The sequence below is a fragment of the Melospiza melodia genome, chromosome 3, assembly GCF_035770615.1.
Source record: "Melospiza melodia melodia isolate bMelMel2 chromosome 3, bMelMel2.pri, whole genome shotgun sequence".
Classification (NCBI taxonomy): Eukaryota; Metazoa; Chordata; class Aves; order Passeriformes; family Passerellidae; genus Melospiza; species Melospiza melodia.
The window spans coordinates 117279900-117303821 of NC_086196.1; the positions used below are offsets into that span (position 1 = coordinate 117279900).

General features: G+C 44.1%; 1 long non-coding RNA gene across 2 annotated transcripts in view; it reads left to right on the plus strand.

The window, feature by feature from the left end:
• The window catches only part of LOC134416828 (uncharacterized), a 40847-nt gene extending 19486 nt beyond the window's left edge, over positions 1–21361 (plus strand). The window contains exons 9-18 of one of the 2 annotated variants that reach the window (XR_010027420.1): positions 978–1064; positions 4164–4245; positions 7941–8046; positions 9309–9511; positions 15005–15096; positions 15594–15710; positions 16276–16406; positions 17735–17860; positions 19788–19980; positions 21100–21361. This is a non-coding gene — a long non-coding RNA (uncharacterized LOC134416828). The remainder of the gene's footprint in view (positions 1–977; positions 1065–4163; positions 4246–7940; positions 8047–9308; positions 9512–15004; positions 15097–15593; positions 15711–16275; positions 16407–17734; positions 17861–19787; positions 19981–21099) is intronic. The other variant, XR_010027421.1, reaches the window with a different exon arrangement.
• The last annotated feature ends 2561 nt before the right edge of the window (positions 21362–23922 follow it).

The following is a 23922-nucleotide window of genomic DNA, read 5'->3' on the forward strand; positions in this document are numbered from 1 at the left end:
TTTAGGCAGCTCTTCTGCTCTATGCCAAGCTTGCTACCAGCAGCTGTCCTGCAAGTGTAGATCGGAATGATGTTCTTGAGGGAAAAGTCATAACTTTTTTCCAAAATACATTAAAAGGGCTTCTGTCTTTTCTTAGGTGGGAGACAAACCTAACAATGAGAAGTTCTAGATTTTGGGAGAGAACTCTGAAACTCTTGATTTTGAACTCTTTAAACTTCCAAATCCATCTCCTGGGGATCCAATAAACGAGTGGCAGTAAAAATTTCCGATCAAAGAGATGCAATATGTGGTTAATTTGAAAACAAATCCATGTACTTCAGATGCTGGACTCTGATTAAAACTGATATGATAACAGTGGTGAAGAAACCCTGGCTTCATTCCAGCCAACACGTGGAAGGGTTTGGGAATCATTAACTCATAGCTGGAGCCTCCAGGGAATGCTGAGCCTTTCTGCCTCCAACGGTGCTAATACATTTTTGAGCAAAAGAAACAGGCTAATTTGACTCTTATCTTCAGACACTTAAGCAGGAATTTGGTCTGAGAGGACTGCACAGGTTTCCTCGCCAGTGTTACCTTCTGTGTTTTACGAGTCCACATGATGGTGTCTCCGTGTGGGCTGTTTAAAGCACGATCCCAAAAATAAATAAAACATGGTTAAAGCTGTTCAATTCCAGTGTCCCCTCATCACACAGCAAGTCATGAACTCTACTGACGAAAAAAAAAATGGAAAGTGATCTGAAGGGCATCTCTTCTACTAAAAGCATATCATAATTTCAATGAAAATACTTTTTATCATGAATTTTTGTGCCTGTTTATGAAAACTGAACTGAAATTGTAAATTGTTCTATAAATGCTAACTGGAAAAAAAAATCTCAGTTCTGAAACCAAAAGAGATTAATTTAGATCATCAAAAATTTTATTTGATGGACTTCAGTAATATGTTCCTCTAAACTTTTTTTTTTTCATTTTTCTTCCAGTCTGGGAGAGGAAATTCTGCAAATCCACTCTGAACTCAGGAAAGAGAGGTTCTACCAGGTTTTCTGAGCTGAGAGAAAATGCAAAAGGTAAAATACAGTGGCATCCAGACAAAGCTGTGCTCAGTGACTCAGCTTCCTTGGAAGATGCTGCTCTCATCCATGTCACAGCAGTGGGACTGGATGCAGAACACTTTCACCAAAAGGCCAAATTTGCAAAAAGCAACTACAGCCAAGCCTTTAAAAAATTTTAATATCAAATGCCCTCTCTGTGTCAAAGCATTAATGGCTGGAGTGTTTCCTTCACATTTTCACTGAGAAAATATTTGTTTCTTCTGATGACACACTAAGATTACTGCTTCAAGAACTGAGCAAAGGTGAAAGGATTTGTTCTGCCTTTTCTAATTCACCTGCTGAGCATGTTTGTTTCTAGAAAACTTGCTCATTGAGTAGCATTTGCTCTGCTTTATTACAGTATTCTGCTTGTTGGACTCTTTTTGCAGTTCAGTCCCTGGTATGAGATTAAAAGTTTTAAGTGACATCTAATGCCCTGTTAAGTTGCTAAGTCTTGCAATAGCATCTGGAAATTATATCTGTCTCTCTAGGTGGATTCTTGGAAGTGAATTCACTATAACTGTAATTCCCCTTTTACTTTCCTTCCCAGCCTTGTCTCCTCTGAGACCTGACAGGCAAAAGTAAAGACAAGTTATGAGACAATTGATATAAAACCTGTGTCCATGTAAATCTAAGTCACTGCACATAAAAGGAAGGAAAATCAATATTAGAACAGCACTGGCAGCTATGTGGTAGGAAGCCTGGCAGGTTTTTGTTCCATCTTCCATTGGAAGCATAAAGCAAGAAAATTGCAGGTCATGGGAATTTTGATCCAGGCAATGAAAACCAGAGATGTACAGGGGAGAGAAGAGTGAGACTGAAAAATTAGTGAATAATCCTATTTAACTGAAAGGAATTAGCTTGATTTATACTACACTGACAAAAGTTATTACAGTCTGTAGAGGGCCAATCTGTGGACAAATGTTTCAGAAGGAGCTAATGTTAGACAAAAGTCATGCCTGAATCTTTGCATCAAAATAACACTTCCATGTTTATACCTCAGATAAAGTTTGCCAGCATGTTTTGTGTGGGTCGGGAATAACAATTTCAGGGAGTTTTGTCACTTTAAAATATATGCAGCTACAACTGCCTGGAGAAATATTGATTATAGATTGCTGGTTATGAAGAAGTTTAATAATTCTCATTCTTTATGTAATATATTATTGACTGTACATTCAACCCACACCAGGGTGGAGCAGCTGACGTGGCTGAAAGCCATCTCACTTGGATCCCAGCTCTGAAATGGAGGGAAGGATTTACATCTAATGCCCTGCATCTAAAACAGGAAACATTAACTGCAGGAGCCAGGGCAGCAGTGCTTGGGTTGGGGTGGAGGAAGCTGGGGCATTACAGTGCTTGAGGACTTTTATTGTGGTGCTGCAGGGAGCAGTGCCAGGCCAGGTTTGACTTCTCACTTTATCTAAATTGTTCTCCAGAACTGAGACCTGCACTGTCTTAGTGCAGGAGTAGTAAAATCCCAAACATGCAGAGCTCAGTATAACACAGCCAAGCTCCATGTAAAGGCTCTTGGTAATCAGCCTGGCTGCAGCCAAACCACATGTAAAAGCAAGCTGTGAAACAGCCTCAGCATGGCCAAACCACATGTAAAAGCACGCTGAAAGCCACCCTGCACACAGCCAGATCGCACACACAGCCATGGAGCAGGGCACTTGGGCTCTGTGGGTTTGCTGGGATAGCTCAGTGCCATGGAGAATCCCACCACAGCTGCCACCTTCTCTCCCATCTCGGGTTTGAGCAGGCCCACTCCCAAGTCTTAAGTCATCAGGTAGGAAAAGTGGCTCCAGAGCTAAACATGGCATAGTGGATTTAGGATCAACCTGATCCACATTTGAAAGAGTTGAACCTGCAAAAGGATCAAGCCCAGAAAGAACAAAAAATTATTTTTTTTCTTGTCTGATTCAGACAGAACTGGTATTGCTGAGTGATTCCCACTAATACATAGGGACATCCTACTAATGTCCCTGACCACTTAGACAAAATCAGTCAAGAGCCAAAAAAATCCCCTACCTGGCTCCTGTGATTAATCTTTCCATCTAGAAATGAGCAAGATGCAATTAGTAAGTCCATTTTCACTTGTCCAGATTTCAAAAAGCCATTTTATTAGATGAGTGAGAGAATTGAGCCTCCAGGTCACCCATGTTTTGTTAACTTGCCATGCACTGAGATTTTAAATGGGTTTTTGTTACACATTTCATGTACTATCATCCCTGCAATTCATTATTCATTAAATATTGGGGGGGGAGGGTGTTACAGACTTTTTCTCCCAGTGAGACTCCAAGCACTTCACAGAGTTGACTATCATTATATGCATTATACAGAGGAATGAAATGACCTGTCTGATGTTGTTCAGGAGGTCAGCAACAGGCCTGGACCTGGAACCTGCATCTTCTGAGCCCACATTCCACCTACTGAAGGCTGATCTGAGTTACCTGCTGCAGAGAAGAGTCCCAGAAAGGGCTGCAGTTTCCTACTCCCCCAACAGAAATCTGGTGAAGCAGCCCTGTGTGGGGCAGCAGGTTTCTGACAGTACAATATCCAGCTCTCTGGGGCCAGCAGAGGAGTGTGCCGGGAACAGCTGCTCACAGGAGCTGCTGGGAACACATGGATGGGTGTGCTCAACCAGCAAGGGCTCCTTTGGCTTTCCCCTTGCACTGTTCTGTTTGAACATGTCGCTGTTCAATGTGCCGGGAGGGAGTTTGGGAACAGACTTGTGTAGGATAATCTGGGATTCCTGGCCTTTGGCACACGCTGTGGTTCTTGAAATCAGCATCACAGCTTCCCCCTGTGTAAAGCAAAAAAGGCTTGAACATATGTGTAAGTTGAGGCTTTGCCTAAGGGAGAAAAATTTGGATTCAGTGTAAGAGGATATTAATCTACTAAAACCACTTTTAGATTTCAAAATTAATTTATTTACTCAATAGACTTTTCATTTTCCATTTCCAGTCCTCTGGCTGAGCAATCTGTCAGGATATCAATGCCATAACTTATTTACACGCTTTGCTAAATCCTCTAAATGTAAGATTTGACATCTCATTTTTCTCTTACTCATTCCAGGCTCCCCTCTGCAATCGTGCCGGATTGAGCATTACCAGGAAATGCAGAAATGTGGAGCCAGACTGGTACTGAGCAGTACAAGGTAAGGTGCCTGGCTGCTGCCCTGGTTTAGTCCCAAATATGAGCTATGGCCAGCTGAAAAGAGGGTTCAGGAGCAGGTCTTAAAGCATGATTTATAGTCACACCTTTTCTACTCCTGTAGAGAATGGAGAATATAAATATGATGAATTAATCCCTCTCCATCTCTGACACAATTTGGTACACTTGATAGAGGACTGAGAATATTAGTAGTAGTAGTGGTGGTGGTGCTGGTACACTTGGTAGAGGACTGAGAATATTGTTATTATTATTGTTGTTGTTGTTGCTGCTGCTGTTGTTGTCGTCATTATGATGATGGAAGAGTTGCTATTTAAAAGCAAAACAGAAATATCTTAAAAGGCCCATTATTGACTCTATGAAGTATCAGCCACTGTATTTATCATTAACATATGACACACTCATGCAAAATATTTTCTCAGGAAAGAAAAAAAAATACTCAGGGAGATCTATGAAATAAAACAGTCCTAGGTGTGAAAAGTGATCAGGAAAAGGCCAGTGACATTTTAATTATTTAGCACAGCAACAATTCTGACTAGGGGGAAGAATCAGAGGGCAAGGTAACAAGTGAGGGAGGGGAACTATTTTTGTATGGAATGGAAATCCTGGGTGAAATCCTGAAGGGAGTTTGCCATTATTTGAATTGGGTTTTTTATTGTTTTAAGAACAGGAGAAAAAAAAGTAGAGAGGAAAAATGAACAAGAGTGTTCAAATGTAGAAGATTTGCTTTTCCTGTCTGGCATTATATTCTGTTTATTGCTGCACCATGTTATATCTGGATGTATGCTTCTACATCTCATTATCTGATGGCCTTTAAGAAAATATGAGAACTTGAGAACAAAAAGCCAAACAAAGCCCACATTTGCTCTTGGCAAACTTAATCTCTTTAATATAGAAGGATAATCATGAATATGTCCACTGTGTGCTTAAATATATTCCTCTGTTTCTCAGATTATAATTAGCTTTTAACAATCGCCCCCACCACCAAATCAACATACATGAGTATTTTCCTGTGCTTTCTGAAGCTAAAGGCTCTGCAGATCACAAGGTGGATTCCTGTCTCCCCAAATACTTGTCACTGCAGCACTCCAGCACATTGCTGGGGATAGAATTCATTTGTGCCACTTGCGATTCAGTGGGAAAATCTTCCCTGGAGCTCAGCAAGTGCCCCAAGCCTGGGCCTGATCTGGCAAGGTCAGACTGAAACCATCTCTCCCCACTCACTCAGAGCAAGGCCCGGCTCAAACCCTGCTTTGTCCAGCTGTCAGAGGCCCGAGGTGGGAAGTAGCTCAGGCACAAGGGCAGAGATTGATCGACTGGAAATACATCCATCGGAACTTGGGGTTGAGGTGTCTCGGATCCTTCTCTCCAGGCTTTTCAGCAGCCATCCCTGCCAGAAACACAGCAAACACCCATTCTTTTATTAGCCCCTTTGGTATCTAATAAGGCTCTGCTTGACAGCTCCAGCTTCTGGATTCCTGCTGCAGCAGCCTGCTCCCGCTTGTATGCTCTTGAGATAGGAGTCCGTGGGGGTGGGACCTGTTAAACACAGAAATACTGGGAAAAAATGGCACAGAAATGTCCCTCTTCAGTGGGAGGTGGCAAAGAAAATTCAATTGAGCTACTCTACTGCTCTCATGAATCCAGGAGAGAAAACCCATGAGGATAACTTAGGACTTTAGAGAGAGAAAATTTAGGAGTTCAAAGTCACTGTGTCTGTTTGAAGGCAAGGCCACTTCTGTCATGCCTTGCTCACCTCTGACAGATTCAGAAATTAAGGCTGTATCCCCCACAAATCCTGAAATCTGGTAAAAGGAGTGCAGAGCCTGATCACCAGTTCTTGGGCAAGAATTGTACAGCCAGCACTGAGGAAATTTTGTTTCCTGATTTGTGAACTGAAAAGATGAATTTGGGATTAAACAAATGGGGAATTCCATGAAAACCCATGTGCAGAAGATTTTCTGACTGGCTGCAAGAGGCTATCAAAATCGGAGCAAAATTTTACTTATCCTTTCTTAAAACCCACAAGTGCCAGAGCATAACTCAGAGCTCTACTTGGAAAGTGGAGAGATGACCTGAACTTTGAGTCAGGAGCAAGAGAAAAACCAAAAGTATAAAAAAACTGTGGTTAGGAGTGTTCTTCCCCATTTAAATACATCCTAAAATCATCAGTGACCTTGAGACAGAGAATTTCTTTTCCCTTAAACTCTCCAATTTCTCAGCCAGTCTTCAATCCTTAGGGTGTGCCCTTTGCCTTCATCCTCATTTCTTGGACAATCTGATCTCTTTGCCTTTGGGGCAGATAACCTCAAAATGTTGGCACTCAGGGAAAATTGAATGGATTTGCTTCCAGAAGGGAAATTTGCCCATACAAAAAGGAAGTGCTTTTGAATGTACTGACTAATTATCCCTGCTTCTTTTTTAATATATCTTGCATTGTTTCATACAGAATTAGCACATTTCCAGAAGTATTTAATGACCCCATTCTTATCCTTGAATTTTACCTCAAAGTCTGTAACTAGGATATTGGGTACCCCTGAAAACAATTGGACCCAAGGGTACCAGCTGCTTGGAGACTGTTTAATTCTGTGTCTCACCACCAAATGTTCTGGAAAGGTCACTACCAGACCCACAAGACATAAGGGAGAGCTTGAAATCTCTGCTTCATAGTGGCATTCTTTATAGTACTTCCCTCAGTGGCAGGCTTGCAGCAATGTTTTCAAAAAAAAAAAAAAAAAAAAAAAAAAAGGTAATTAAGCCATTAGATCAATCAAAGAAGCTAATCAGAACAAAATGCTGATTTCTGTCTCCTGTTCTGTTTCTCTTTGGATGGAGAGCAGTTGCTGATATGTGCTGGACTTCTAATCCTTTAATGGGGGCTCAGGCTTTTGAAGACTCCCTCTCAGAGGTGCTATTACCAAATATATGCTTCTAATTTAAGTTCTCATGCCATATTACAGTAGCCTGAAGCCATTTTAGGTGTTGGGTGTGTGAGAAAAGCCCAATGTTGATGTTTATCAGATGACCTTTTAAAGGGTAATGTGAGGGTTATCCATTGGCATGATTAAGACCATATGTAGGTGACTTTTCCCAGGCATTTCTTCCTGCTTTTCAAAATCCCATCTATTTTTACCCAAATTCAGCCAGGTACCTTTCATCTCTGGTATGTTTATGGGCATGACAAAATGAGACTGAAGCAAAGCATTTGCTCCTTTGGAGTAATTTCTATTAGAAAAGTCAAGGAAATTTGAATATCTAGTGTCAACACAAAGGTATTGTAGATAAACTCCAACTTTCTTTTCATTTTGACCCTTTCAGATATTTATAGCAGTTTCCTTTCCCTCCTCTGCTGCATTGTTACAAAGACTTCTTGAAAGACTGTGGAGAAGTGACTTTTCTCTGTGAGACTGAGTTTTAGTGACCTTGCAGGGATGTCCTGCTATGAAGCTGCTGAGAGACAGGGATTTGAAGAATCCATTATCTGTGCTACAGACAAGGACAGAGCACAAATCTCCCTTGATGTTGTGCCTGTGAGAGTATAATTTTTGCCATTTTGGAAGCTCAGTATTTTCCTCATGGCTTGTTGTCTTGGTGGAGACCAGTTGCTAATGTTTCCTTCAAGTCTCTGAAAATGTATTATTAACACACATTGTGTTTTGTTCTTTTTTTTGCTGTTTACAGACTGAAGATCTTTCTGTTAGTGGGTCTCACTCAGCACCATCAGCTGATATCGCTTAAAGAGGTGCCATGGTGAGGTTCACTGCAAAGCACAGGTGGAGATAAAAAGGTGAGTATGGTGCTGAGATGTGAGCCAGGGAAGTGGGTGACAAGGCAGGAATCCATAGGAACTACAAACTCTTTCAGGGGAGGAAATAGGGCAAGCACCTTATGAACACTTGACATTTAAAAACTATACTTCAAAGGACTTTCTCAATGGATTGGGACTTCTGTTCATGTAAGTTGTTTTTATGACTCAGTATTTTGAGGTAAGGTTACAGCCTGGATTGTCTAAAATAAATGCAACTTGGAGCAGTTCAGTATTGAGAAGCTGATGTTTTTTTAAGTTTTTCTGCCCCAGATTTGTAATTTATTATTGTAAAATATTCATTACTTTTTCCATGGTAGTTACAGTAGCTCCTTATCTGGGAAAACATTGCACAGGTTGGGGCTTTGCTGGAGAACACTTAGAGATCTCCCCTTAGCCTAAATGTATGAATTATATTCAAATAGCACAGGAAGAGCTTGTCCATAAATTCTGGTAATAACAGCCATGAATATTATCTCACCAGTTATACCTGCCTCCCTGCCTGTGTTCCCCAGTAGCTTGCAAAAGCTATCACCATAAAATTTAGGGTGGGATTTAACATGGGAATTTGGGCTCCTTAATGTGAAAGAAGGCTTTGAAAAACTCCGTCTTAGCAAACAGCAGCGAATAATAATGATAACAATAATAGAGATAAGCCAATTCATATCTCCCCACCCAAAATATTTATATCATGAATTAGTTAATTGTATTTTATCTTCTGATGAGTGGGTTGGTAGCCTTTGCTTTGTGACAGACCCAGAGGAGCTATGGTGCAGCCTGATGCCAAGAATATGTGTTATTTCATATTCTGTTATTTGCTTTGTGTTTAAGGTGTTGAGAGGAAATTCCCCAGCAATCCGCCTGAAGTGGTTTTGCAGGGAGCAAGTCTTTCAGTGCTTGAACATCACTTAGTAGAGGAGGGGGGAAAGAAAAAAATCCCTTTATTTGCTTTTTGTAATTCAGAAATTTGCCATATATCTAAAGAAAAGCATTTTAAAAAAAGAAGAAAAAAAAGGCAAGCCCAATGTGTAATTTGGGTACACATTTGAGTGTACCCAAATTAATTCTGGCGTCACTTCATCTGCCTAATTGGGCCTAAAAATAGCCTGTGGGAAGGGGGACCAGCAGCCTTGAATGCCTGAAGCAATTTGTATCAATTATTTCCCACTGTAGCAGCCGTGAGTGGAAGCCTTAGCTGAGTGCCTCCATTAGCCAGGTGCTAGAGCTCTGTGCTTTCATTTCAGGCTTTCTTTGGGAGTCAAGCAGCACGGAGGAGCTGGAGCCTTGGCAGGAGCAGGAGGTGCCCAGAGAAGCTCTGCAAGTGGTGAGTGCCCTCACTGCTCTGTCACCAGCAGTCCCTGGGAGCCATCAGCACCCACCAGCAGTTCCCTGAGATAAGGCTGAGCCAGCTGGGAGCAGAAAGCCTTTGATATTCCTGCCTTGCTGAGTAAGTATGCCATAACAAATAACACTGAACTTTTACAGCACCTTTTCATACCAGGGCTGAGTGCTCCACAAACATTCATTCCCCAGGCCTCGTACCCTCCACCCATTGGAGGAAACCATTCTGTTTTTTCATTGTACCACTGTCTCAGGTCAGACCTTCCAAAGAGCTCAGCGCCCATTTTGGTGGCACTGGAGAAATTATTTCCTTTGAGTTGCCATTTTAGATACCTGTTGCCAGTATCAGTCATGTTCATCCAGCTCCTGCCCCAAAATGCTTACAGCTAGACTTCTCAGGTCTGCAAAAATTGAGCTAAAAAACTTGTGAACTACTTTGTCTCCTGTGTATAACCCTCAGAGCTTCCTGATGAGAACTTTTTTGACAAATCAAAATTCCATCAACCCTCCACCCACTTTTAGTCAGACCCTTCTGTTGTCTGTAGCCAGATGTCTTTTTAGCTGATGTAAAACCTTACCAGAAAAAAGTAGATACATTTGTTTTGCTCATCTGAGGTATTTGCTGTGCTGCTCTTCTGTTTGGAAACAGAGCAAGAACATACTTGTCTCAGACACAGACGTACAATAGATAAATAAAAAGAGAGATGCTACATCCCAGATAGGCATTGTTTTGTGCTTTGCTACTGCAGGCAACAGGATTAAACTTTGATTTGCATCTCCTGTCTGCATTCTCAGTGAGAAAATCCAGTCAAGGCCAATTTTGTAGCTGATCTATGTCTATGGAAAGTTGATTCCAAAGTGGTGCCAAATGTCAGTGAAGCACAGTTAAGGTTTTCACAGGAACAACAACAGAGTCTTCCAGGGAGGGTGAGCTAAGAGTGCACTCTGCAGCCCAGAGGAAAACACTGGTGCGTTGCAGTCACTGTTGCATCTGGGGAGTGCACACATTTTATTGTCTCAAAGGACAGCACCTCTACAAGCATTCACAGCTTTCATCTCTACCCCTGCCCCTTGTCTGGCCAGAGCACCCAAAGGCCTTTACATGGGATACAGCATTTGAGTCCCGCTCCAAAGTCAAACCATCCTCTGATGCCTTCAGCTCTCATTTCCCCTAATGCGAGTGAAAATCAATAAATCACCTTGGTCTGTTTAATTCTGGGGCAAGGTAACTCTGTTAGCTGGAAGTACAGCTAACAGCTTATTCCTCTCCCTAAAGCATGCCAAAGTGTCTGGTCACTCAAATGCCATCAGTCTGAGGCAGGTAATTCATGCGCTTGTTGCAGTGACTCCGATCGCTGCAAATTGAAATGTAAACTTCAAACATAGGGTTGCTTATCCAAGCCAAGTTTCTAATCTTTTGAGATTTGCCCATCACAAATCATAAATGCAAAGTGGAAAAAAGGGGGAAATTTGGAGTGAGAGAGCCTAGCTAAAAGCTATCAAATACATCATCTCTTCAAGTAAGGCTGGAATACCATGGAAATGGCCTGATATAACGTGGAATATAGCCTGATGATTGTTTGAATTTCCTTTAACATGTACCCCTGGGAAAACAGAGAGACACTAAAGCCTAAATGTGAAAAAAAATAAAAAGAGAGAGGGACAGACAGGCAGAAGAAGCAGAACTGTTTGAGCAGTGTTTGAAGTGATGGAAAGGTGTGCCCCCCACACCACTTCCTTTACTTTCCTGTAATTCAACAGCTGCATTTCTCACAGCTCACGTCTGGAGTGGGCCCACAGAGGTGGCTGGGCATGTAAGAATAACACTTACACTGCTAGGGGGTGCACAGAAGGTGCAAATCTTTTGCCATGTGTGTAGGTATGTAATCCCTCAGCAGATAATCTCAGATTCTGTAATTACAGTCATTCATTTTAAAACAAAGAGACGGCTGCCCGGGAGCTCTGATCAGTTTATAATTCAGCTTTAGCTCTCAAAAAGTCCTCATCATTAGAGATCTGTGTAAATCAGAATAGCCCCAACTTCCTTTCAGACCAGAGCACCCGTGTCATCTGACTGAGCTTCTCTGTCACTGCCAGCACAGGTGCCTGTCCTCCCTCTGAGCAAGTCCTGCATCTCTAAGGAAGTGGAAGGTGAAATGATAGAAATCAATCTGCCTCTCATTAGCGGGATGAATAGAAGTGCTCTGGGGACAGGGATCAATGAATGGGTGAGGAAATGTGTTAAGAACTGGCTAAAAGACTGATTGAAGAAGAATGTTAATACTTTTTTTTCAGATAGTTTAGAATAAGCTTTGGAGTATTTTTGGATAATGGTGTCTCAAGTGAGCAATGTCACGTACACTCGGAGTATAAACACTGCTTGATAAAACGAGCTCAGGGGAGATGCTTTGTGTGAGGCAGGTGCCTTTATGTTTTTAGAGATTTCAGAGTGTTTTCAAGCAAGAAGCACACAGTTTCCTATAATGAGCATGGGTGTTTGTAGTTGCACTGGAACCGAGCCACTGAACACACACAAATATTCTGTAGGCATAAGATATGTGTGTATTTATGTTTGCCTGTGCTCAGGCACACACAAGCCCACACAAATAGCAGGAGAGCCATTTATACATATTTATTTCCCTTTTTCCTACTAGGTAGCATATTCATTGCTGCATTTGTAGCCCAAATTACTCACAAGGAGGAAAAAGTGATTTCCCTCTAAGCAGAAATAGAGATGAGGAAATGTTTCACTCTGGATGTAGTGAGAAGTGTGGGATTGAAGCAGTTCTGGAACAGGCAGTGTGGACACCAGAAGAGGGCTTTTCCCAGGCCGGAGCACCTTGCGTTTCTCACAGCACAAATATGGCATTGCTGCTTCTGGGCCCAGGGCCAGCTCACTGCAGTGCAGCACTCCAGAGGGAGCCAAGGCAATTTGCCACCACACCTTTTCCATCTTGCTGCCTCATTCACTGCTGCTCTTACAGATGGCCAACATTTGTGTCTTAAACATTTATCCTTCAAAACAGAGACTTTTGTATGAAAAATATTTGGTGGCCCAAAAGATTTTCCTTAAGTTTAAATTTTCATCTTGTTTCGATCTTCAGGAAACATTATGAAATTTTAGATGTTGTTTTTTCTCCTTTTTGTCACCTTCTTTCTGTCTCACACTCTGTTTTCTGAACACAGTAGGTATTTGCCAGTGTTGAAGGGTTTGATGGGAGGGTAATTTTCTCCTTTTTGTGCCTACTTATTTTATTATTTTTCCAATTATTCAAGGCTTTACCCATATTGTTAATGTAGTGCATTAGAAGTTTGGCTACCACAGGATCTCATCTTCCTATCACACCTCTCAATGAAATAAGTACAAGAAAAAAAATTATATTAGAATCATCTTTGTTTCTCCTTTATCTGAAGTTTGTAAAATTACTAAATAGATGTAAAAATAGATAAGCATTTCTTAAAATTTTGACATTGAAGTTTTCCATGCAGTCAGTGGCAGATGGAAACTATTACTGGGAAAGAAACAGAAGTGAAAAATTTTAAATATTTTGGGTAAAGGAATACAATTTGTCTCAGTTTGAATTCTGAAATATAAACAACTTGAAAATTACATGAGTATTTGGAAAACTTCACTTCTTGTCTCTGTGCCTTGTACATGCAAGTTGAGGGCAGGGTCTAGATGGGCTTTGGCTGAAAAGCAGCACTTCAAGTTCAGAAGCCACCGAGAAACCTCATCTCTTCACACTCAGGTTGCATCCCAAAATCAGGCCAAAACAAGGAGCTTTCAAACTACTGGTGACCTGGAATTTCTGAGAACATTTTCTTATGAATGCAGCAGAACATGTTGCTCCTAAAAACAAAGCCTGTCTGCTCAGAGCTCCAGATTCCTAGGCCTGCAGCAGTCCTCAAGATGGACATGTTTTTCCACTGAGTGTATTTGAGATGTCCCAGTTTATTTCTGACAGGACTTGTTGCCAGGCTCAACGTCAGCATCTAGAAATTGAGATGAGATCCTTCAGCACAGTGAATCTGGATTTTGCATCTTGGCTGTTTAAAAAAAAAAAAACCTGGAGCGGGTGGACTTTGCACCTCTCTTCTTCAGGTAGCCAAGATTCCCTTTAAAGATTACATTAGAGGTTTTGACTGATTTCAAGGCTCATCCTGAATCCTACTTGTGTCTCATGCTTTTTGCTTGTGGGTTTAGCATTTTACAGTGACCCAAACCAGTTCAGATCCTGCAGAGGTACTATGAGAAAAGGAATGGGCTCTGCATGTCCTTCCAAGAGGTTTGTAATATTAAGGAGAAGGTTGTTACAAGAAAGAGAATATACAGGGGTGACAAGTAATTACTGTCACAGAATATGAACGAGGTGTTTATTCCCACGCAGAGAAGTGGATCAGCTGTTTCACCAGGAAAGGTCAGGGTTTTATGTGTGTCCTCCTATGACATCCATGGGCGAAGCTCCTTGAGAGCAGTTCTAGGAAGCTGCTGTGCATTTCTGAGCACCTGGATGATGGCGATACCGGAGCCACGTGTACAAATGGCCACTGCTGCCAGGGTTTTATCATTTGTGGCTGTTACCAGAAGTGGATGGTTTTGGGCCATCCATGTGAAGATGAGAAAGGCTGCCAGGGCTCTGGCTCTCCCCGTGATTACAGCCAGGCCCCCAGGAGCAGCAGGGCTGGAGGGAGGAGCACAGGGTGGGGGTCACCCTGGTTGTCCCACCGGGAGTGGGGACAGCGGCAGTGGCTGGGCTGCGGAGCAGCACGGGAGGAAACGCAGAACAATCAGCAGGGAAATCCAACCCAAAATAACAGGCTGGCCTTCACAAAAAGGAAAGGTCACTGCTTGAAAGCCACTATTTGAGAGCTGGGAGGGGTTAAAAAAAGTGAGTGGAGGCGACTCAATGCCTCTGCAGCTCCAAAGAATTCCTTTTTTATAAGGAAAACAATGCAGGAGAACAATGTGGATATTGCAGCGCTTTCGAGGCAGTAGATTTTTTTTTCCTTATAGAAAATAAATTGGAACTGCTTCCATAAACAAGAGGCATTGGCTACAGAAGAAAGCAGGAGCTTTTGTGGAGATTTAAAAATAACCAAAAGTAAGGAGCACACTGGCAAAGCGTTCTGTTTTCTCAGCATTGCACGGAAAACACGACACAGCCTCAGAGGCTGAGGAAGGGAAAGGCTACGAGAGCAGATTGGGAGACATAATGTGGTAAACTTCAGATCTGCCAGATTTTGTTTTGGGAGCCAGTGTCTGATGATAGGTTACCTCATGATGGGAATTGGATTGCAGACATTGCCAGCTCTTTACTCAAACATCTAAAATCTTTCAAAACGTTTTTCTCCAGCAGACAAGCTTATTCCAACAAATTATACTGCTATGTACTGTGTCCTAACTCAGTCTGGTTCTTAGAGCTGCCCATAACTGAATATTCATGAATTCCAGACAAACATCATGGTTTACTGTGCTCATGCTGTACCTGGCAAATAAATTTATCACACAAAGCACACTCAACCCCCACAATGCATTAACCTCAGCAGCTTTAACTTTTTTAATGCATTTACTTAACTGTTTTTTTTTTTTTTTTTTCAGTTGATAAAGACAAAGTGATGTTGGTGGTGTTACCTGATTCCTGACGTCTCTAATTACACTAGTGCCAGCATATCCTCTGCTGCTGGAGAGGGGTTTGTACTGGAAAAGCTCATTTTATTTTTCTGAATGAAAATAAGCTGCCCAGTATGCCCAGGTACACAGCAGTAAAACACTTGCTTTGGTAGAGAATTTAGTGCTTCAAAGTAGGGGTTTTATTTCATTTTAGCATGGATGAGTGTCCAATGACTTAATAGTCACGACAATGTCAATATTACAGCCAAAAGGGCTTTATCAGAGAGATGTGGAGGAAAAAAATACACTGATATTCCTGTGCTGGCACACATCTGTGGCTGGGAAACAGCAGAGGAGCCGCAGTGTACAGCTGTTATCAGAAAATTGGGGAAGAACTGCTCTGGTGAAATTTGGGGTTCAGGTTGAGGATTCATCAGTGGCGCTGTTAACACTGTCAGAATGGCTCAGTGACTCTCTGCCAGGCTGGTGTGGCCTCAAAGGCTGCCCCTGCTGCTGGCAGAGCGTGTGGAGCCTCTGCTGAGCAGGCAGTGGCATCCCCCTGAACACCTTCTCACAGCAGGGACGGAGATGGACCCAGCCCAGCGCGTGGAAATGGATCTCTCCAGCTGAACGCTCAGGTGAAGCGAGCAGAGAGCGTGCCCAGCATGAACCAGGTGACCTGCACATCTCCAGGGTAATGATTCTTGCACCTTCAGAGCCACAGCATCGCTGAGCTTTTTTTTTCCCCAGGCTTTTAATCACCTCTCAAACAGACGAATACTCCCCTTGGAGGCTGCTGTGCCCTGTGCACTGGGGAGCCTGGCAGGTGGCCCCGTTGGTGAGAGGAGGGCAGCTGCAAGCAGGCAGCCCCCAGGAAAATACGGGAGTTTCAGTAGTTTCTGATGCCTGAGGAGTGGGGAGATGGCCTGAGCTCAGCAGGAGTTAAGCATGGCCATACAGAGGCCTGGCTGTTATGATTTAAGGTCGCTTATTGAATATCTGTAGTTTCTATAGATATTTGTATATCTGTCAAAGTAGGATATAGAGCCTTGTGCAGGAGAAAAAGAACTCTTTATGTAAGATATGACCTGGGGGGGCATCATGCCAGGCTATCCCTTCCAGATTTGGAAGGCCTCAGTGTTTTGTGTGGCATGATGGGAAGTTTTGAAAATTAAGATTTCTCTTTGGTGCAGGTCAGATGGGTGACGCCTGGCAGCTCGTGCACTGCCACTGTGCTAACCTGTGTGTCTTCCCCCAAGGCAGAGCAACACGGGAGCAGCAGGGAGAGGTGGCTTTGTCCTGGAGGATCCAGGAGCTCGGGGTGGATATCTGAGCCTGCAGCTCCAGGCTGCCGCAGGACCCAAGGGCTGCACACACCCAGAGCGTACAGGTACTCTCAGAAACGTGGGCTATCGTGGCTGAGCCCTCAGGAGCTGGCAGTGCCAGCTGGGAGAAGAACAGTAACTTCCAGCCTTTTCCTTTGTCTGCGTTTCCCGTGTTCAGTCAGTCTGATTACTTCTGGGCATTTGCCCAGCAGGGTGTGAAATGCTTCAGGGGCTAAAGGGGGGAAAAAAGGGAAAAACAAACTATAATCTAAACCTCAGGAGGGATAAGACATCTGTCAGGACAAACTCTTAAGAGAAATGGGATGAAGAATACTTGTTTACTCAGTCTTCCGTATCTGTAGCTAGTTCAAAGAGGTCTCACAGTCCTTCCCATTAGCAGAGCAAAGGAAGAACAGAAAAGCCCTCAGCCCAAGCCATTAAAAGCAGCAGCAGCAGCAGCTTTGTGTGCTGGAGTGTGGCAGGCATTCCTAGGTTGGCTTTTTGGTTTTGCATCTAGCACTGGTAGAGGAAAGTTCTTTGCAAGGTGATAGTTCCAGCCTTGTATTGAAATGTGAGCAAAGAGGAACTTTCTCAGTTGGATTTGGGTTTATTCACAGCACTTGTGAACAGAGTTAACATTCAGATAACATGTGCAGGGAGTGTGCTGTGGGTTACCACAAGTGATAAAGGAAGTGGGACAGGGCACTTTTCCCTTCAAGGTACTGTTTTTTTCTGGAAGAATGATGTGAGAGCAGAAAAGTTGCAATGGCATTGCAGTTCCCTGCACAGAATATACCCAGGGAGGTGAAGCACAGCCCAGTGGTGCCATTCGCCTGCACCACAACTGGGAGCATCAGTGAAGTGAGGAGGACCGAGGAGCTCTCCCCTCTAGCAAACACAACAGTCATGTCAACCAGTGTCACCCTTTTCCAGACCACTGGCATGTCCTTGGGGACAATAACCTGTGTTTTTTACAGCCAGGTCTTCTGAGCCGCTGCTCACTGATCACAGTGAAAAGAAACTTGTGTACAGGCACTCTTCAAAATTGCCACCTCAGATGCCACTGAAGCACAGCTTTGGCTTTCAGGCATCTCCCCTGCAAGCTGTCCCTTGTGGCATTTCTGCACTGGATTAATTGTTAATTCATTACTCCCATTTTTTATTTGTAATTTCCAAAGAATATCAGTTGACTTTTACGGCCTCTTCAGGGCTCCCCAAGCTTCATACCACACCTAAATGCTCGTTTTCACTGCCTGAAGGGCTTTTTTGACCCGAATGATTCTATGAATTTGGCCTGTACTTCAGCTTAAGGGGAAAGCTGTACATTGGTTGCATTTTGGAGAAAAAGATTTGACTGTCCAGCTGTAAATTTATCTTGTGTTTTGTCTTCCAGGTTCGCTCGTATTGTAATTTGCAAATGGCATGGCAAATGCCACGAGAGCAGCTGGTGAAGGTGGCTCAGAAGCAATGACAAGAATGTGCTGCAAAGTTGGGTCCAGCAGTCCAGCTTCCCGACACGGTAGGGCAGACACACCTTTTGATAAAGCATCAAACGCTGTAGTTTTTATTCTTTGTGTTTGTCTGTGCTCCCATTCTGATCACCCCTTGAAGTATTATTTTTCAAAATGATATCTAGGAGAGAAATCATGTTTATTCAGGGGGAGCCATAATTTTCATCTGTTTCAAATGCACCAGGTGTGTTTTAAGCCCTGCACACACAGCAAGAGCTGCAGAGCTTGTAGTACAGTTTACTGCAGCACTGATTTATTCTGTATTCCAGTAACCATGCGCTGGGGTGCCAGCTAGGCTCAATACCAGGAGCAGGAGAAGCAGACCCGAGAGGTGCTTTGGGTGGAGCCCAGCCAGGTTTCAGGCAGCCTGCAAAGTCTGCCCTTGCAGTACACACCGGTCTGCTGTTGCCATCTGCTGGAAAAATCCCAAATGGATATTTCCAAACGTGGGGAGGAGCATCTGCTCCTGTCACGGAACTGCTGGGGGCTCTTTGCCCTCGAGCTCCGTGCGATCTGCCCAAGAACAGCATGTGCAGCAGGCTGTTACCGCTCTCTGCAGGGTGAAGCACCTTCAGCCAAGGTCAGTGCAAGAGAAAAACAATCCTGCCAGCAAAGCCTGCTACTAGAGAGGCAAACAATTATCCTTCCAAAGGAATTCATCCTTCTTCTCCCTTACAACTCTCCTGTTTCATCACACCACAGAATGGTTTGGGGTGGAAGAGATCCTGAAAACGACCTAGTTCCACCCCTGTCCTGGGCAGGCTCACCTTCCTCTCGGCCAGGGTGCTGTGTTGTCACAGATCAGGTGGCAGATCTGTGGAAATTGTAATGATATTATTAAGGCGCGTCTCTTATTGCCTTGCTATTCGTGAATCCCGAGGCTGTCTTGTCCTAGTTTAGCTTTCTGATGTGGAGGAACAGAACTGCCAACTGATATGGAATTTGGTGCTCTCTGTGGAGTGACATCCTGGAAAATTTCTGTCCCAGAAATTCTGTCATGATGGCTCTGTTCCATAAAGAATGACATGGCCTGACTGTCAGGAATTCTTACTTCTGCAATAGTGTAAAAATGCTAAAATTTGAGCACTACTTATTATTTTAAAAGAAAATATTTTAAAACTTGAAGTGATAGCTAAAATTACACCTGAAAGGTAGCAACAGCAAATACATAGAATACTTCTCACCATTTGTAGATATACTTTTCATTCAAAAATATGCTGATGGGGATATGCTTTTATGTATTTAGTGACCTTTACAGATTTCTTCCCCGAGTTTTTTGAGTTCATAGAATCATGGAATAATTCAGGTTGGAAGGGGCTCTAAAGATCACCTCATTCCAAGCCTGCTGCCGTGGGCAGGGACATGGTTCCATGGACCAGGTTGCTCTGAGCCTGATCCCAGAGCACCAATGGGCCTCGAACACTTCCAGGGATGGGGCATCTGTGAGCAACCTGTGCCAGCCAGGTGCCAGAGGAAGAAGAAAGCCCTTCCCACCTGGAGCAGAGGCTGCTGCAGCTTCGCGCAGCCTCGTGTCACCGAGTGTGTGAGACAGAAAGGCCCTTCCCGTGGAGGGATAACAGCACTGAAAGATCTTTTTTGGGAGAAGCGGAGCAATGGAACGCCAAAGCAGCCTTCAGTTCTTGCAGCAGAGTTGGGAACAACTTGAAGCAGGAGCAGAGCTGGCCTGGTGCCTGCCAGCCCTGCAGGCAGTGGGGATGGAGAAGCTGCAGTTATCTGTCTTCTTGGCTGAGTCTTTAAAAATGAGGCACTTTTCTGTAGTTCCTTTTCAAGCATTATGTGACAGTTCCCCCTCAAAGTCCAAAGGCAGCTGTTTTCTTAGCAGAAGGAAGTCAGGAAGAGGCAAAGCGGGCAAGGACATCAGATAAGTCTGGATAAAAATCTTGGCTAACCTGTTTTTCCCCCTCCTCCAAACAGCCAATTCTGAAGCACTGAGCAGAGATCTGCCCGGGAGGCAGAGCAGAGCCGATCTCTGAGAGCTGACACGAGAGCTCTGGTGAGGACAGCTGCTCCCCTGCCTCGGTGTGGGACCTGCTCAGCTGCCATTCCTGTGGTGGGAGTGTTTCTCCTCTCATCCAGCCAAGCCAGAGACCTCCTAGGGAAGGAGCAGGTAAGGTTTAAGTACCGAGATCTCCCCAGTAAGAAGTGACATGACAAAAGGAAATGGCCTCAAGTTGCAGCAGGGAAGGCTTAGATTGGCTTTGAGGATCAATTTCTTCACTGAAAGGGTGGTCAGGCATAGGAGCAGGCTGCCCAGGGCAGTCCCCATTGCTGGAGACATTTAAAGCATGGCAAGATGTGGTGTTTAGGGACCTGATTAGGGTGGGGGGCTTGGCAGTGCTGGGGCAGCAGCTGGGCTCGATGGCCTTAGAAGGATTTTGCAACCTAAAGGATGCTATGGATCTGGAAAGCCTTGACCCCTCTGGCTCTAACACAGCACCTGGATGCTGACGGAAGGAGGCTGGTCATAGACCCTGGAGGTCCCTGTCCCACAGGGAGGGAGAGGACAAGGCAGTGTCACCTGCAGGGAGGGTCTCGTCCCCAGAGAGCAGCCAGTGACTCCATCCCTGCCCGGGGCTCTGGGTGCACCCTCGGGGTGGACGCCTGCCCTCAGGTTTCCCTCTGGGCACCCGGGAAGGGAACCAGGTCCATCCATGTGGCAGCTCCAGGGCCTGCAGGCTCTGGGGCTCTGCAGCTGTGTGCCTTGTCACAGGGTGGCAGGGACCTGACACTGCCTGGCCGCGCTGCTGGCCTCGGATCCTTGCTGCTTTCCTCCTAATCCCATATGGATTTAGCAGAAATCTTCTGTCTTTTCTTTAAAACTGTCCTTGGGAGAGTTCACAGAGAGGGTAAATTAGTTATGTCAAAGCCTACATATTTTACCTGTTGGCACTGAAGAGAAAAGACAAAAACCTGCTTTGCATCCTTGTGCCTGGAAGTCATTGTGACCCAGGGAAGTGAGGAAGGGGCTGGCCGAGGTCACTGAGGCTCTGAGATGGAGGTGAGTTTGCATTCCAGTTTATTGGAACGGAGGCTCATCAGAAGTTTCCTCGGCTATCCAAGGCACAGAGCCCTGGAGCCAAGTGAGCCTGAGCTGCTGCATGCTTGCTGTGAGCCTTGGGGTGAGGGTGCATCATTGCAGGCCTGGGATGGATTGAAATGCGCTGAGGAAAGCAGAGGGAGGGAGGGAGGGAAATGCTCTGTTAACATGTGCCAATTCTTCTGTCAGACTCATCACGGCAGGACAGCGTGAAGACTGAAAGTGTAAGAAGATGTGGAGGGAAACAGAGAATCTGACAGGAGCATCGGACGCACGAGTGCACGAATTTTGCTTTTTGCTTGGATGTAAACTCAGGAGTTGAAAGGAATTTGGGAGTGAGAAGGGACATTTTAGAAGGAGAAGAAGAAAAAGAAGTTGTTGTTATTACAGTCCTGGCAAAATCTTTTGTTCTAGGTAATAAAAGAAAGTTTAAAAAACAAAAAGAAAAAAATGTAGTGGTTTTTTTTTACTTCACTATTATATTCATTGGTGGTATATGGTGTGTTGTTTTTTTTCTTGGTATTATTAACTCTGTGTAAATTAGTTTTTGAGTGAAGCTAACTTTCTGGATGGGTTGGTTTGTATTTGAGGTAGGATTAATTTCAATAGGTTTCTTTCATAGATTTCTGATAGGTATTACTGGGATTTTGGTTTTGTTTACTGTATGTATAAACACACAGATTTGGTAGGGCCAGCTTGGCTGCTGAAGTTTTGAGTGTGAATTTATTAGATGGCTTTTGTTAAACACAGAATAATTATGTAAGGTAACAGCAAATTACCCAATTACCCAATTTATCCAGCTATGTAACCTTACCACAAAACTTTATATTTACCAGTTTTCTGTCCTTCTGCTTCAAGTAGTTGTTGCAAAAAAGAAACTGCTGTCATTTTTCTGAAGAGTTTTCTTCTATAACAAGCCCTTTACTGCCCTTGAATCTGAGTTAGAGAGGCTAAACAGCTGCAGCTGCTCTGAGTGCTTTTATACCCGGTGGGATTCAACCCCCTCCCTTTTCCCGGGCATCATGGGAATGAGAGGCGGGCACCATCAGGGGTATATTAACCCCAGCCTTGGCTGAGGGGCTTCATTGCCTCTCTGGGATGGGGTGGGGTAAGAGCTCTCCTCTCATTTCAGTGAAGAAGCTCTATCAGCCCAACTCAGCTTCTTTTCAGCAGGTGTTTCTGGGCATCTAAAGCACAGAGGCTTGGAATATTCTATGAAGAAAACAGCATGGAATACAGGGAATATTTATGTTTGTGATTTTGGGTTTTGTGTTTAGGGGTGGTAAGGTGCTTTTGTAATTTTTGGTTTTCCTCTGGTGGGTTTTTTTGTTTTTGTTTTTGTTGGGGTTTTTTTTGGTTGGATTTTTTTTTTTTTTGTTGGGATTTTTGGTGTACTTTTGTTGTGTTTTGGGGGTTTTTGGTTGGTTTTTTGGGTTTTTTTGGTGTTTGGAGGTTTGGTTTTTTGGTTGGTTTTGTGGGTTTTTTTGTTTTTCTGGGGTTTTTGGTGGTTTTGGGGATTTTTGTTTTTGGGGCTGTTTTTGGTTTGGTTTTTTTTGTTTGTGGGGCTGGTTTTGGTGTTTAGGGGTGGTTTTTTTTTTTGGTTTTTTTTTTTTTTTTAGTATTTGTGGAGTGCAACTCTCTGAAATTCCAAGCTGTGTCATGCACAAAAATTTTTTCAGCAGATTCCTCATATCACAAGAGGGATCTGCCCAGTGTCAAGGTTGATGTTTAAGATTGAGGCTTCAGGTGAGTTGAGGATTGTGATTAGGAGAGGGAGGGTGAGCAGGTATCCAGTTAGGAGTTATTGTGGGTGGGGGAGGTTTGCAGACAGCAGGGTGAGAAAGGGTGTTTATTTGAAGACCCCCGCCTCACAAGGCTTCTCAGAAGCCTAGCAGAGGTTTTCACATGTCTTACAGCACACAAGGTTGTCCACTGCACTCACAGGAATGCCATTTAACTTTGCCTTTCTCTAACCCAGGTGCCACTCCTAATAAAGGCCACAGCCTTGGAGTCAGGATGAAGCTGGAGCCTGAAGGAGCCAGGCACACTCAGGAGAGGGCAAGTAGATGCCTTGCTGGGATTTGGCCCACATAACTCTGGACTCATACTTTGGTTTTGGTTTTCTTCATTGTAGCTGACCGAGAGGCTCACAGGCCATCACGGGGCCCTCCGAGGCAGACTCATTTCAGGTGCAACGTGGATTCACATCACTGGTCATCCAAAAGATAAGTCGGGGGCCATGGCCTGGAGATGGGATGATGGGAGAGTAGTGGGTTGGGAGTTCTTGGGGCAGATTTAAAAATTACCAGAGGGAAAAGCAATCTTCTCCAAGGGCCTCTTAGGACGGCTAAAGGGAGAGGCTCTACTTTTGATGGCAGCTTTCAGGCGGGCAGTGCAGAACAGCTCTGGTCTGTGTCGTGTTGTCCGGTGTGCCGTGTTCCCTAGTGTGTCTTTGGGGTCCCTTTTGCCTTCTCCCCTCGAGGCCCTCACCACAAGCATGATGTGTCGTGTTTCATGTCCCCCTGTTTGTCACGTTCTGTGTCACGGGTGTCTGCACATATTTGTGCCAGAGCTGTTCTGCCCTGCCGCATGGCCAGCTGCAATAGGAAAAACCATGGGGAGTTGGAATTTGTAATGTGGGGTGTACTTGGGCTCTAGATGCTATTCCTAGATTGACATAAGGTGTTTGCAGCTTGTGAGTTATCCTGGTGGTGTTTGACATATGTTCTAACTTTCTTTCAGGTGCAGATGCATTCCATGTGTGGCAGAGGGTCAGGGTCAGGAGGTGCCGGGCCTTCTTAGGAGTGCGGTGAGTAGCAGAGTGGTGGGGTTTTGGCTGATGCGGTGCCAAGGTCAGGCACTGATGTTTGGTTTTCTTTAATAAGGCTGTCTGAGAGACAACAGCCCAGTAAGAGCAGGTCCCTCCTAGCTGACGAGGTGGTCTTTTTTTGCACCTGACAGGGACCTGCATCCCCTGATGTCTGAGAGATAAGTAGAGGGCTACAACCCACA